The sequence below is a fragment of the Engystomops pustulosus genome, chromosome 5 (assembly GCF_040894005.1).
Source record: "Engystomops pustulosus chromosome 5, aEngPut4.maternal, whole genome shotgun sequence".
NCBI lineage: Eukaryota > Metazoa > Chordata > Amphibia > Anura > Leptodactylidae > Engystomops > Engystomops pustulosus.
In genome coordinates, this window is record NC_092415.1 from 214,776,593 (window position 1) to 214,788,024 (window position 11,432).

Below are 11,432 nucleotides of genomic sequence, written 5' to 3' on the forward strand. Positions count from 1 at the left end.
GGTAATAAGGGGGGAAAGGAAGGAGCAGTGAGCTAGAGAAGAGGAGGGAGCAGAAATGTGGTGGGAAAGGAGGGAGCAGTGAGCTAGAGAAGAGGAGGGAGCGGAAATGTGGTGGGAAAGGAGGGAGCAGTGAGCTATAAAAGAGGAGGGAGCGGTAATGTGGGGGGAAAGGAGGGAGCAGTGAGCTAGAGAAGAGGAGGGAGTGACAATGTGGGGGGAAAGGAGGGAGCAGCGAGCTAGAGAAGAGGAGGGAGTGACAATGTGGGGGGAAAGGAGGGAGCAGCGAGCTAGAGAAGAGGATGGAGCAGTGAGCTAGAGAAGAGGATGGAGCAGCAATGTGGGGGGAAAGGAGGGAGCAGTGAGCTATAAAAGAGGAGGGAGCGGTAATAAGGGGGGGAAGGAAGGAGCAGTGAGCTAGAGAAGAGGAGGGAGCGGAAATGTGGTGGGAAAGGAGGGAGCAGTGAGCTAGAGAAGAGGAGGGAGCGGAAATGTGGTGGGAAAGGAGGGAGCAGTGAGCTATGAAAGAGGAGGGAGCGGTAATGTGGGGGGAAAGGAGGGAGCAGTGAGCTAGAGAAGAGGAGGGAGTGACAATGTGGGGAGAAAGGAGGGAGCAGCGAGCTAGAGAAGAGGATGGAGTGGAAATGTGGGGGGAAAGGAGGGAGCAGCGAGCTAGAGAAGAGAAGGGAGCAGCAATGTGGGGGGAAAGGAGGGAGCAGCGAGCTAGAGAAGAGAAGGGAGCAGCCATGTGGGGGGAAAGGAGGGAGCAGCAAGCTAGGGAAGAGGAGGAAGCGACAATGTGGGGGGAAAGGAGGGAGCAGTGAGCTATAGAAGAGGAGGGAGCGACAATATGGGGGGAAAGGAGAGAAGCCGAAATGTGGGGGGGAGAAGGAGGGAGCAGTGAGCTAGAAAAGAGGAGGGAGCAGCAATGTGGGGGGAAAGGAGGGAGCAGTGAGCTAGAGAAGAGGAGGGAGCAGCAATGTGGGGGGAAAGGAGGGAGCGGAAATGTGGGGGGAAAGGAGGGGGCAACTACCTAGAGGAGGAGGAAATAGCAATGTGGGGGGAAAGGAGGAAGCAGCGAGCTAGAGAATAGGAGGAAATAGCAATGTGGGGGGAAAGGAAGGAGCAGCGAGCTAGAGAAGAGGAGGGAGCGGAAATGTGGTGGGAAAGGAGGGAGCAGTCAGCTATGAAAGAGGAGGGAGCGGTAATGTGGGGGGAAAGGAGGGAGCAGTGAGCTAGAGAAGAGGAGGGAGTGACAATGTGGGGAGAAAGGAGGGAGCAGCGAGCTAGAGAAGAGGATGGAGTGGAAATGTGGGGGGAAAGGAGGGAGCAGCGAGCTAGAGAAGAGAAGGGAGCAGCAATGTGGGGGGAAAGGAGGGAGCAGCGAGCTAGAGAAGAGAAGGGAGCAGCCATGTGGGGGGAAAGGAGGGAGCAGCAAGCTAGGGAAGAGGAGGAAGCGACAATGTGGGGGGAAAGGAGGGAGCAGTGAGCTATAGAAGAGGAGGGAGCGACAATGTGGGGGGAAAGGAGAGAAGCCGAAATGTGGGGGGGGAAGGAGGGAGCAGTGAGCTAGAAAAGAGGAGGGAGCAGCAATGTGGGGGAAAGGAGGGAGCAGTGAGCTAGAGAAGAGGAGGGAGCAGCAATGTGGGGGGAAAGGAGGGAGCGGAAATGTGGGGGGAAAGGAGGGAGCAACTACCTAGAGGAGGAGGAAATAGCAATGTGGGGGGAAAGGAGGAAGCAGCGAGCTAGAGAAGAGGAGGAAATAGCAATGTGGGGGGAAAGGAAGGAGCAGCGAGCTAGAGAAGAGGAGGGAGCAGTGAGCTAGAGAAGAGGAGGGAGCGGAAATGTGGTGGGAAAGGAGGGAGCAGTGAGCTATGAAAGAGGAGGGAGCGGTAATGTGGGGGGAAAGGAGGGAGCAGTGAGCTAGAGAAGAGGAGGGAGTGACAATGTGGGGAGAAAGGAGGGAGCAGCGAGCTAGAGAAGAGGATGGAGTGGAAATGTGGGGGGAAAGGAGGGAGCAGCGAGCTAGAGAAGAGAAGGGAGCAGCAATGTGGGGGGAAAGGAGGGAGCAGCGAGCTAGAGAAGAGAAGGGAGCAGCAATGTGGGGGGAAAGGAGGGAGCAGCGAGCTAGAGAAGAGAAGGGAGCAGCCATGTGGGGGGGAAAGGAGGGAGCAGCAAGCTAGGGAAGAGGAGGAAGCGACAATGTGGGGGGAAAGGAGGGAGCAGTGAGCTATAGAAGAGGAGGGAGCGACAATGTGGGGGGAAAGGAGAGAAGCCGAAATGTGGGGGGGGGAAGGAGGGAGCAGTGAGCTAGAAAAGAGGAGGGAGCAGCAATGTGGGGGGAAAGGAGGGAGCAGTGAGCTAGAGAAGAGGAGGGAGCAGCAATGTGGGGGGAAAGGAGGGAGCGGAAATGTGGGGGGAAAGGAGGGAGCAACTACCTAGAGGAGGAGGAAATAGCAATGTGGGGGGAAAGGAGGAAGCAGCGAGCTAGAGAAGAGGAGGGAGCGGAAATGTGGTGGGAAAGGAGGGAGCAGTGAGCTAGAGAAGAGGAGGGAGCGGAAATGTGGTGGGAAAGGAGGGAGCAGTGAGCTATGAAAGAGGAGGGATCGGTAATGTGGTGGGAAAGGAGGGAGCAGCGAGCTAGAGAAGAGGAGGGAGTGACAATGTGGGGAGAAAGGAGGGAGCAGCGAGCTAGAGAAGAGGATGGAGTGGAAATGTGGGGGGAAAGGAGGGAGCAGCGAGCTAGAGAAGAGAAGGGAGCAGCAATGTGGGGGGAAAGGAGGGAGCAGCGAGCTAGAGAAGAGAAGGGAGCAGCCATGTGGGGGGAAAGGAGGGAGCAGCAAGCTAGGGAAGAGGAGGAAGCGACAATGTGGGGGGAAAGGAGGGAGCAGTGAGCTATAGAAGAGGAGGGAGCGACAATGTGGGGGGAAAGGAGAGAAGCCGAAATGTGGGGGGGGGGAAGGAGGGAGCAGTGAGCTAGAAAAGAGGAGGGAGCAGCAATGTGGGGGGAAAGGAGGGAGCAGTGAGCTAGAGAAGAGGAGGGAGCAGCAATGTGGGGGGAAAGGAGGGAGCGGAAATGTGGGGGGAAAGGAGGGAGCAACTACCTAGAGGAGGAGGAAATAGCAATGTGGGGGGAAAGGAGGAAGCAGCGAGCTAGAGAAGAGGAGGAAATAGCAATGTGGGGGGAAAGGAAGGAGCAGCGAGCTAGAGAAGAGGAGGGAGCAGTGAGCTAGAGAAGGGGAGGGAGCGGAAATGTGGTGGGAAAGGAGGGAGCAGTGAGCTATGAAAGAGGAGGGAGCGGTAATGTGGGGGCAAAGGAGGGAGCAGTGAGCTAGAGAAGAGGAGGGAGTGACAATGTGGGGAGAAAGGAGGGAGCAGCGAGCTAGAGAAGAGGATGGAGTGGAAATGTGGGGGGAAAGGAGGGAGCAGCGAGCTAGAGAAGAGAAGGGAGCAGCAATGTGGGGGGAAAGGAGGGAGCAGCGAGCTAGAGAAGAGAAGGGAGCAGCAATGTGGGGGGAAAGGAGGGAACAGCGAGCTAGAGAAGAGAAGGGAGCAGCCATGTGGGGGGAAAGGAGGGAGCAGCAAGCTAGGGAAGAGGAGGAAGCGACAATGTGGGGGGAAAGGAGGGAGCAGTGAGCTATAGAAGAGGAGGGAGCTACAATATGGGGGGAAAGGAGAGAAGCCGAAATGTGGGGGAAGGAGGGGGCAGTGAGCTAGAAAAGAGGAGGGAGCAGCAATGTGGGGGGAAAGGAGGGAGCAGTGAGCTAGAGAAGAGGAGGGAGCAGCAATGTGGGGGGAAAGGACGGAGCGGAAATGTGGGGGGAAAGGAGGGAGCAACTACCTAGAGGAGGAGGAAATAGCAATGTGGGGGGAAAGGAGGAAGCAGCGAGCTAGAGAAGAGGAGGAAATAGCAATGTGGGGGTAAAGGAAGGAGCAGCGAGCTAGAGAAGAGGAGGGAGCAGCGAGGTGGGGGAAAGGAGGGAGCAGCAACGTAGTTGGGAAAGGAGGGAGCGGCGAGGTGGAGGGAAAGAAGGGAACGGCTAGGGGAGAGGTCAGACCTGAGGGAGACCTGAGGTGGGGAGAGACGAGGGAGTGCGGGCAACAGAAAGCAGTCAGTGTTGCCACCCCATACGTTGCATCACTCTGGATGGCACAGCAAGTCATTGTGGGGGCCCCGCATTCTCCAGGGGCCCGGAGCCAATGGTGCGCTGTGTTACTTGCTGTGGAGTCTCCACCCCTGATATATTGTTACTTATTTGATACATTTACATCACATTTCGTTTAATAAATTTCTAAATTCTGTCTCAGTTTTTTTTTGCCTCTTTGTTGAATGTTCGTCCGGAAAGCGTCGTCCACGCGAGCGCGGCGCCGATATTATCCACCACGCGAGATGTTTGGAGGAGAGGGATGTGCGGAGCGCGGCGGTCAGAGCGGCTCCAAGGTTAAATATTAAGGAGGAAAGCAATTTCTCTTGTCTCTTCAGCTCAGCGGTGTGTTAGATTGCAGTTGGAGTGCGCTTATGGAGTGTAGGATATGAAGTGCGCTAATCAATCCCCACCGCGCCAACGCCGCCGCGCACATTCTCCTCATATCAGGTCTCTGCCTCCGGCAACCTCCAGCTTCACGAAAGCCAATTCCACACAAATAAAAATTGTGACCTGCCGCTTGGGGGTGACGTCGGGGGAGGGGGGAATCTTTTCCCCGATGATTAATCTCTTCTTAGGTGGCGGATGAGCGGGCGGATTCGCGGTGAGTGAACGCGACGCTCTGGATCCGGCTTATCAAATGAGAGAATTCATTTTTCCTCTGTTGCCTCATGTTGACATTGAGAAAATGAGCTATCACACGGCGTGATGAAACCCGCGCCGACATCACTGCCCCCCACAGCCGCCGCGCCGGCGCCCTGCGCTCCACTCACACGTCCTCCCCGTATAACAGGATGTAGCTGCCAGCGAAAGAAACAAGCGGGAAATAAAGTTATTCCAATCCACGGATAAGAAATGACTGGAGGCCGCGGCGATACGAGAAACACGAGAGAGAAACCGCAAGACATCCGATATAACGGAACCAAGAGGACGAACATGGCGCCAGAGACAGTTATCAGGAGAAGTAGTACTGTGCACTGTGTATATATACAGGAGAAGTAGTACTGTGCACTGTATATATATACAGGAGAAGTAGTACTGTGCACTGTGTATATATACAGGAGAAGTAGTACTGTGCAGTGTGTATATATACAGGAGAAGTAGTACTGTGCACTGTGTATATATACAGGAGAAGTAGTACTGTGCACTGTATATATACAGGAGAAGTAGTACTGTGCACTGTATATATACAGGAGAAGTAGTACTGTGCACTGTATATATACAGGAGAAGTAGTACTGTGCACTGTATATATACAGGAGAAGTAGTACTGTGCACTGTATATATATACAGGAGAAGTAGTACTGTGCACTGTATATATACAGGAGAAGTAGTACTGTGCACTGTATATATACAGGAGAAGTAGTACTGTGCACTTTATATATATACAGGAGAAGTAGTACTGTGCACTGTATATACAGGAGAAGTAGTACTGTGCACTGTATATATACACAGGAGAAGTAGTACTGTGCACTGTATATATATACAGAAGTAGTACTGTGCACTGTATATATACAGGAGAAGTAGTACTGTGCACTGTATATATACAGGAGAAGTAGTACTGTGCACTGTATATATACAGGAGAAGTAGTACTGTGCACTGTATATATATACAGGAGAAGTAGTACTGTGCACTGTATATATATATACACTAGAAGTAGTACTGTGCACTGTATATATATACAGGAGAAGTAGTACTGTGCACTGTATATATATACAGGAGAAGTAGTACTGTGCACTGTATATATATACACAGGAGAAGTAGTACTGTGCACTGTATATATATACAGGAGAAGTAGTACTGTGCACTGTATATATATACAGGAGAAGTAGTACTGTGCACTGTCTATATATGCAGGATAAGTAGTACTGTGCACTGTATATATATATACAGGAGAAGTAGTACTGTGCACTGTATATATATACAGGAGAAGTAGTACTGTGCACTGTATATATATACAGAAGTAGTACTGTGCACTGTATATATATACACAGGAGAAGTAGTACTGTGCACTGTATATATACAGGAGAAGTAGTACTGTGCACTGTATATATATATACAGGAGAAGTAGTACTGTGCACTGTATATATACAGGAGAAGTAGTACTGTGCACTATATATATACAGGAGAAGTAGTACTGTGCACTGTATATATACAGGAGAAGTAGTACTGTGCACTGTATATATACAGGAGAAGTAGTACTGTGCACTATATATATACAGGAGAAGTAGTACTGTGCACTGTATATATATACGGGAGAAGTAGTACTGTGCACTGTATATATACAGGAGAAGTAGTACTGTGCACTGTATATATACAGGAGAAGTAGTACTGTGCACTGTATATATATATACAGGAGAAGTAGTACTGTGCACTGTATATATATACAGGAGAAGTAGTACTGTGCACTGTATATATATACAGGAGAAGTAGTACTGTGCACTGTATATATACAGGAGAAGTAGTACTGTGCACTGTATATATATACAGGAGAAGTAGTACTGTGCACTGTATATATATACAGGAGAAGTAGTACTGTGCACTGTATATATATACAGGAGAAGTAGTACTGTGCACTGCCCATATATACAGGAGAAGTAGTACTGTGCACTGTATATATATACAGGAGAAGTAGTACTGTGCACTGTATATATATATACACAGGAGAAGTAGTACTGTGCACTGTATATATATATACAGGAGAAGTAGTACTGTGCACTGTATATACGGGAGAAGTAGTACTGTGCACTGTATATATATACAGGAGAAGGAAGTGCTCAGCCTGTGGGTGGTTCTGGTTCTGATTGCTCCAGGTGCTCTGTGTGTGAGTGAGAGCCAGGAGATCCCAGAGCAGCCGGGGCCTGTATTTTCTCCCCAGGGAGGGTGCAGGTCCTGGGAATGAGCAGCGGACGCCAGTCCAAGGCCTCCAGTTCCTGGACTAGGCCGGCGGGAGCTGGAGAGACACAGCAACCGGCCAAGCCAGCAGCGGTCAGAAGATCGGAGAGGAGTCGCAGCAGTGCAGCTCCACGCGGGTCGCAGCCAGAAAACCGTGGACGCCGAAAGGCCCCAGGTGGAGGTGAGGTGGCAGGACCCAGCAGCGCTCCTTCTGGAGCAGCCTCACAGCTAAGTACTCACGGGGTTGACCAGGACTGGTGGGTGCGCAAGGCCCGGGAGCCTGATGTCACCTACAGCACCCGCATTGTGGAGAACCTCCGTGAGTATGAGGAAGCCAGTAAGACCTTGTGGCGGCTCCGGGAGGAGCTGCGAGAGACCCGGGCCAAGATGGCGACTGCGACCAGGACCAGCAAGGTGGAGCTAGCGGAGATTGTAAAGCGGCTAAAGAAAAGCATCAACTCTCTGGAGGGAAGGAAGACCATCATCCTGCAGCACAGCGGCCCCTTCAGAGAGAAGATGACCGGTTCCGGGCCATGGAGGAGGAGAAAACCCGGAGACTGAGGGGCCTCCAGTCGCAGATGGATGAGGAGGAGGTGGAAGAGACTGCACCAGAACATCAGCAGTGTCCATCTGATAGTCTGCAGCAACATCAGCAGACTCCGTACAGCGGGCCCTCTGCAGAGCAGGTGGCTCTACCATCAGACTCCGTACAGCGGGCCCTCTGCAGAGCAGGTAGCTCTACCATCAGACTCCGTACAGCGGGCCCTCTGCAGAGCAGGTGGCTCTACCATCAGACTCGGTACAGCGGGCCCTCTGCAGAGCAGGTGGCTCTACCATCAGACTCGGTACAGCGGGCCCTCTGCAGAGCAGGTGGCTCTACCATCAGACTCCGTACAGCGGGCCCTCTGCAGAGCAGGTGGCTCTACCATCAGACTCCGTACAGCGGGCCCTCTGCAGAGCAGGTGGCTCTACCATCAGACTCCGTACAGCGGGCCCTCTGCAGAGCAGGTAGCTCTACCATCAGACTCCGTACAGCGGGCCCTCTGCAGAGCAGGTGGCTCTACCATCAGACTCCGTACAGCGGGCCCTCTGCAGAGCAGGTGGCTCTACCATCAGACTCCGTACAGCGGGCCCTCTGCAGAGCAGGTGGCTCTACCATCAGACTCCGTACAGCGGGCCCTCTGCAGAGCAGGTGGCTCTACCATCAGACTCCGTACAGCGGGCCCTCTGCAGAGCAGGTAGCTCTACCATCAGACTCCGTACAGCGGGCCCTCTGCAGAGCAGGTGGCTCTACCATCAGACTCCGTACAGCGGGCCCTCTGCAGAGCAGGTGGCTCTACCATCAGACTCCGTACAGCGGGCCCTCTGCAGAGCAGGTGGCTCTGCCATCAGACTCCGTACAGCGGGCCCTCTGCAGAGCAGGTGGCTCTACCATCAGACTCCGTACAGCGGGCCCTCTGCAGAGCAGGTGGCTCTACCATCAGACTCCGTACAGCGGGCCCTCTGCAGAGCAGGTGGCTCTACCATCAGACTCCGTACAGCGGGCCCTCTGCAGAGCAGGTGGCTCTACCATCAGACTCCGTACAGCGGGCCCTCTGCAGAGCAGGTGGCTCTACCATCAGACTCCGTACAGCGGGCCCTCTGCAGAGCAGGTGGCTCTACCATCAGACTCCGTACAGCGGGCCCTCTGCAGAGCAGGTGGCTCTACACTCAGACTCCGTACAGCGGGCCCTCTGCAGAGCAGGTGGCTCTACCATCAGACTCCGTACAGCGGGCCCTCTGCAGAGCAGGTGGCTCTACCATCAGACTCCGTACAGCGGGCCCTCTGCAGAGCAGGTGGCTCTACCATCAGACTCCGTACAGCGGGCCCTCTGCAGAGCAGGTGGCTCTACCATCAGACTCCGTACAGCGGGCCCTCTGCAGAGCAGGTGGCTCTACCATCAGACTCCGTACAGCGGGCCCTCTGCAGAGCAGGTAGCTCTACCATCAGACTCCGTACAGCGGGCCCTCTGCAGAGCAGGTGGCTCTACCATCAGACTCCGTACAGCGGGCCCTCTGCAGAGCAGGTGGCTCTACCATCAGACTCCAGCTCTGAGATGACACCAGCGGCCAGGGTGGGAGGCTGATGGCGCAGATTCGCCTCCTCGAGTCTCCGGTCCATATGGAGAACATGGCGTTCGGTGATGATCTGGGACCGGAGATGAAAATAAAGACCAAGGCTAAGAAGATCTCGGCCAGAGAGGAGGTGAGACTTGTATATGTACCCCACCCTGTGCACCCCCCGCCACCACTTCCCGCCCCAGCTCGAGTTCTGTTGTGGACCCTGAGCAAGGGAGTGGGAAGATAAAACCTGTGGCATCGCTAATGGCAACAGACGTCATCTCTGCTTGTGGTAGCAAAGGTGGCGTGGGGCAGACATCGGCAATGAGGCCGAACAGTGAGGGCGGCCCGGCGGCGGGCACGGCATGTTCTGGTTCTGGTGTTCAGGTCCGTCCCTCAGTGAGAGGGGGGGGCGGTCTGGCACTAGAGCCCGCTGTGAGTGCTCCGGCTGCCCTGGAACCTGTGGCAGCTGCTAAGCGGTTGCCGCTGTGTGAAGGGGCAGTTGGGGCAAAGGGACCCGATCCTCCTGGAGGGAAAAAAAAGGACTCTGGACTGGATGGGACTGTCACAAGCCAGGGGTCGGCCGCCTGTCCTGGGGAGATGGTCCTATCCCCTGCGGCAAAGACTGCAGCTGGTCCAGCCACTGTGTGTGTGGAAGCTAGTGTACCATCTTGTAGTGTGAATAGTGGTGTGAATGGTGGTGGTAATGTTGTTGTAGGTGGTGGGTCTGTAGGGTCAGTGGGGGCTGGTCCATCTGCCCCCCCAGTGGCGGCATCTCAGCCGCGCAGTTATGCGAGTGTCGCTGCTGGGGCTGCTGGTGTATCCTCCCCATCACCAGACTTTGGTGCCTCCTGGAGGCCCTCAGAAGGGGAGAGAGAACGATGAATGTAGAGGGGCAGGAGGTTGATTTATCCTTCTGGATAGACAGGTTTGGCCTGTCAGCCTTCCGAGAGGAAAGAGGGGGAGACACTGTGTGGTCTCTCCCGACAGCCGGGCCAGTGGGGACTCGTAGGAATGTGGTCCGTCTTCGCTGGAGGGGCAGTGATGCGTGCCCTCCAAGGGCAAAAGTAGTAGAGCTCCTTCTGTGTGTATGTAGGGTGTATACACTGCAGGTATATAGATGTATGGAGAGTATATACACTGCAGGTATATACATGTATGGAGGGTATATACACTGCAGGTATATACATGTATGGAGGGTATATACACTGCAGGTATATACGTGTATGGAGGGTATATACGTGTATGGAGGGTATATACACTGCAGGTATATACGTGTATGGAGGGTATATACACTGCAGGTATATACATGTATGGAGGGTATATACACTGCAGGTATATACATGTATGGAGGGTATATACACTGCAGGTATATACGTGTATGGAGGGTATATACGTGTATGGAGGGTATATACACTGCAGGTATATACGTGTATGGAGGGTATATACACTGCAGGTATATACGTGTATGGAGGGTATATACACTGCAGGTATATACGTGTATGGAGGACATATGCACTGCAGGTATATACGTGTATGGAGGGTATATGCACTGCAGGTATATACGTGTATGGAGGGTATATACACTGCAGGTATATAGGTGTATGGAGGGTATATGCACTGCAGGTATATAGGTGTATGGAGGGTATATGCACTGCAGGTATATAGATGTATGGAGGGTATATGCACTGCAGGTATATAGATGTATGGAGGGTATATGCACTGCAGGTATATAGATGTATGGAGGGTATATGCACTGCAGGTATATAGATGTATGGAGGGTATGCGCACTGCAGGTATATAGATGTATGGAGGGTATGCGCACTGCAGGTATATAGATGTATGGAGGGTATATGCACTGCAGGTATATAGATGTATGGAGGGTATGCGCACTGCAGGTATATAGATGTATGGAGGGTATATGCACTGCAGGTATATAGATGTATGGAGGGTATATGCACTGCAGGTATATAGATGTATGGAGGGTATATGCACTGCAGGTATATAGATGTATGGAGGGTATGCGCACTGCAGGTATATAGATGTATGGAGGGTATATGCACTGCAGGTATATAGATGTATGGAGGGTATGCGCACTGCAGGTATATAGATGTATGGAGGGTATATGCACTGCAGGTATATAGATGTATGGAGGGTATGCGCACTGCAGGTATATAGATGTATGGAGGGTATATGCACTGCAGGTATATAGATGTATGGAGGGTATGCGCACTGCAGGTATATAGCATTTATAGCATCCCGTAGCATTTGGCCTCTAAGACATCATTCTTTAGGA